The 4,360-nt window shown below is 43.4% G+C and overlaps 1 non-coding gene across 1 annotated transcript; it reads right to left on the bottom strand.

Moving 5' to 3' along the window:
- Positions 1 to 701: 701 nt before the first annotated feature.
- TRNAW-CCA (transfer RNA tryptophan (anticodon CCA)) lies at positions 702 to 774 on the bottom strand. Its single transcript has one exon. It is a non-coding gene; the product is annotated as a tRNA-Trp (tRNA).
- Positions 775 to 4,360: the final 3,586 nt, after the last annotated feature.

The following is a 4,360-nucleotide window of genomic DNA, read 5'->3' as shown; positions in this document are numbered from 1 at the left end:
TTTAACTTAAATGCAGAGTACATCATGCAAAATGCTGGGGTGGATGAAGCACAAGCTGGAATCAAGATTGTTGGGAGAAATATCAATAACTTCAGATATGCAGATGACACCACCCTAATGGCAGAAAGCAATGAGGAACTAAAGGGCATCTTGATGAAAGTGAAAGAGGAGAGTGAAAAAGTTGGCTTAAAACTCAGCATTCAGCAAACTAAGATCATGGCATCTGGTCTCATCACTTCATGGCAAATAAATGAGGAAACAATGAAAACAGTGAGAGACTCTATTTTCTTGGGCTCCAAAATCACGACAGATAGTGACTGAAGCCATGAAATTAAATGACGCTTGGTCCTTGGAAGAAATGCTATGACAAACCTAGACAGCGTATTAAAAAGCAGGGACATTACTTTGCTGACAAAAGTCCATCTAGTCAAAGCTATGGTTTTTCCTGTAGTCATGTATCCATGTGAGAGTTGGATTATAAAGAAAGCTGAGCCCCAAAGGGTTGATGCTTTTGAACTGTGATGTTGGAGAAGACTCTTGACAGTCCCTTGGACTGTAAGGTAAGGTGAGGTAAGGTGAAGCCACTCAGTCGTGTCCAACTCTTTGTGATCCCGTGGACTGTAACCTACTAGGCTTCTCCGTCCATGGGATTCTCCAGGCAAGAATACTGGAGTGGATTGCCATTTCCTTCTCCAGGGGATCTTCCTGACCCAGGGATTGAACCCGGGTCTCCTGCATTGGAGGCAGACGCTTTAACCTCTGAGCCACCAGGGAAGCCTGGGAGATCAAACCAGTCAATCCTAAAGGAAACCAATCCTGAATATTCATTGGAAGGACTGGTGCTGAAGCTGAAGTTCCTGCCAATACAGTTAGAAAAGGATTTAATTAAAATTTGTAAATTATAGAGAGGAGGTTACAAAACTGTCGTTATTTACTGATATGACTATATATCTAAAAAAAATTAAAAAATCAAACCCCAGAAACAACTTGAGTCTGCTCAAAAAATAAATAAATAAAAGAGGCGAGTAAAGAGATTATTTAAAAAATTACTAAAAAGTAGTATTTTACTAAAAATAACTTCTATTAAAGTTTTAGATCAAAATAATAGATTGGCATAATCTAATACACCAAAATCACTGCAGGTGGTGATTGCAGCCATGAAATTAAAAAAAGGCTTACTCCTTGGAAGGAAAGTTATGACCAACCTAGATAGCATATTAAAAAGCAGAGACATCACTTTGCCAACAAATGTCCATCTAGTCAAGGCTATGGCTTTTCCAGTGGTCACGTATGGATGCGAGAGTTGGACTGTGAAGAAAGCTGAGCGCCGAAGAATTGATGCTTTTGAACTGTGGTGTTGGAGAAGACTCTTGAGAGTCCCTTGGACTGCAAGGAGATCCAATCAGTCCATTCTGAAGGAGATCAGCCCTGGGTGTTCTTTGGAAGGAAAGATGCTAAAGCTGAAACTCCAGTACTTTGGCCACCTCATGAGAAGAGTTGACTCATTGGAAGAGACTCTGATGCTGGGAGGGATTGCGAGCAGGAGGAGAAGGGAACGACAGAGAATGAGATGGCTGGATGGCATCATCGACTCGATGGACATGAGTTTGAATGAACTCTAGGAGATGGTGATGGACAGGGAGGCCTGGCGTGCTGCGACTCATGGGGTCGCAAAGAATCAGACACGACTGAACAACTGAACTGAACTGAATACACCCCCTTCCATGCCTGAAATATAGAAATGCTAGACAGAATATTATTTGAAATATTTGGGATCAAACTATTTTAAGCATACATGTCTCAAAGGTAAGAAAAGAAGATTCCCTCATTGTTGCATATAGAGCAATAGTGAGGTTGTATAACCCTCAAGAGGGGCAAGGACAAAGACAGCCTGTAGGAGTTGAGGTTAAAAAGCCCACAGGCTTGGCCTTTAATGAATACCTGGAGTTGGAGCCAGGACCAAGCTTGTTGTTGTTGTTCAGTTGCCAAGTCTTGTCCAGCTCTTTGTGACCCCATGGAATGCAGCACACCAGGCTTTCCTGTCCCTCACCATCCAGATGAAGAAGAACCCACATCCACATCCCCAGTTCCCCCTGCCCACTTGATAGGATGCTCCACAGTGCATTATCTTGCTGCATTCTGCTATTTCTAACTATTTCAGTTAAATTTTGTCCTTTTTAAAAAATTATTTATTTATTACCATTTTCAGGTCAAAAATTTTATTGACATACGGTGACATATAATACTGTGTATAAGTTTAAGGTGCACATTTTTCTGGCTTCTCAATCTCTGAACTTCTACCTTTGCTTTCTTATTCTCTTTTTGAAAGTGAAAAGTGAAAGTGTTAGTTGCTCAGTCATGTCCTACTCTTTGTGACCCCATGGACTGTAGCTCCAGCTCTTCATTCTTTCTGAAGTTATTTCTCCATTCTTCTCCAGTAGCGTATTGGGCACCTACTGACCTGGGGAGTTCATTTCTCAGTGTTATATCCTTTTTCCTTTTCCTACTGTTCATGGTGTTCTCAAGGCAAGAATACTGAAGTGCTTTGCCATTCCCTTCTCCAGTGGACCATATTTTGTCAGAACACTCCACCATGATCTGTCTGTCTTGCGTGAACTACACGGCATGGCTCATAGTTTTATTGAGTTAGACAAGGCTGTGGTCCATGTGATCAGAAGCAACAGTTAGAACTCTGTGTGGAACAACTGATTGGTTCAGGATTGAGAAAGGAGTACAATAAGGCTCTTATGCTGTCACCTTGTTTATTTAACCTATATGCTGAGCACATCATGAGAAATGCCAGGCTGGATGAATTACAAGCTGGAATCAGGATAGGTGGGAGAAATATCAACAACCTCAGATATGTGGATGATACCACACTAGTGGCAGAATGTGAAGAGGAACTAAAGAGCTTCTTGATGAGTGTGGAGGAGGAGAGTGAAAGATCCAGCTTAAAACTAAGTATTAAAAAAAACTAAGATCATGGCATCTGGCCCCATTGCTGCTGCTGCTGCTGCTGCTAAGTCACTTCAGTCGTGTCCGACTCTTTATGACCCCATAGATGGCAGCCCACCAGGCTCCTCTGTTCCCAGGATTCTCCAGGCAAGAATATTGGAGTGGGTTGCCATTTCCTTCTCCAATGCATGAAAGTGTAAAGTGAAAGTGAAGTCACTTAGCCATGCCCAACTCTTAGTGACCCCATGGACTGCAGCCTACCAGGCTTCTCCGTCCATGGGATTTTCCAGGCAAGAGTACTGGAGTGGGTTGCCATTGCCTTCTCTGCTGGCCCCATTACTTTATGGCAAATAGAAGGGGGAAAAATGGAAGTAGTGACAAATTTCCTCTTCTTGGGCTCTAAAATCATTGTGGACGGTGACTGCAGCCATGAAATCAGAAGACCATTGCTTCTCGGCAGGAAAGCTACAACAAAAGCAGGCAGTGTGTTGAAAAGCAGAGACATTACTCTGCTGACAAAGGTCCACGTAGTCAAGGCTATAGTCTTCCAGGTGGTCACATACGGTTGTGAGAGCTCCACTCTAAAGAAGGCAGAGCACCAAAGAATCGATGCCCTCCAACTGTGGTGCTGGAGAAGACTCTAGAGTCCCTTGGACAGCAAGGAGAACAAACCACTTAATCTTAAGGGAAATCAACCCTGAATACTCATTGGAAGGACTGATGCTAACGCTGAAGCTCCAGTATTTTGGTCACCTGAGGCAAACACTGGAAAACTCCTTAATGCTGGGAAAAGCTGAGAGCAGCAACAGAAGGGAGAGACAGAGGAGGAGATGGCTGGATGGCATCACTGATTCAATGGACATGAGTTTGAGTAAACTCAAGGAGATAGTAAAGGACAGGGATAGTAAAGGACTGATGTGCTTCAGTCCATGGTGTCACAAAGAGTCAGACGCAACTGTGTGACTGAACAACAACAATTTCATAGGGTAATGAGTGAGAGGATTATCTCACATTTTGGGAGGAGAAGTGGGGATTTTCAAGCATTGGGCCACCGCCCATAGTTTGGCTTCAATGATTGACCTCCAAACTGCCACAGTGTGCGGGTATGTCACTTCACTTGCTGATATGTTATGGTGAGCATCTACTGAGGCTCAAGGTCTAGCGGAAGTTGACACAGCCATCTTGGGCTTATTTTTTTGTTGCTGTTGTTCAGTCATTCAGTTGCTCAGTTGTGTCTGATTCTTTACAATGCTATGGACTGCAGAAGCCTGGCTTCCCTGTCCTTGTCTCTCTCCCAGAGATTGCTCAAACTCATGTCCATTGAGTCAATGAGACCATCCAACCATCTCATTCTCTGTCATCCCCTTCTCCTCCTGCCCTCAGTCTTTCCTAGCATCAGGGACTT

This window comes from Ovis canadensis, chromosome 1 (assembly GCF_042477335.2).
Source record: "Ovis canadensis isolate MfBH-ARS-UI-01 breed Bighorn chromosome 1, ARS-UI_OviCan_v2, whole genome shotgun sequence".
Taxonomy (NCBI): Eukaryota; Metazoa; Chordata; class Mammalia; order Artiodactyla; family Bovidae; genus Ovis; species Ovis canadensis.
This window is presented reverse-complemented; position numbering and strand designations above follow the sequence as displayed.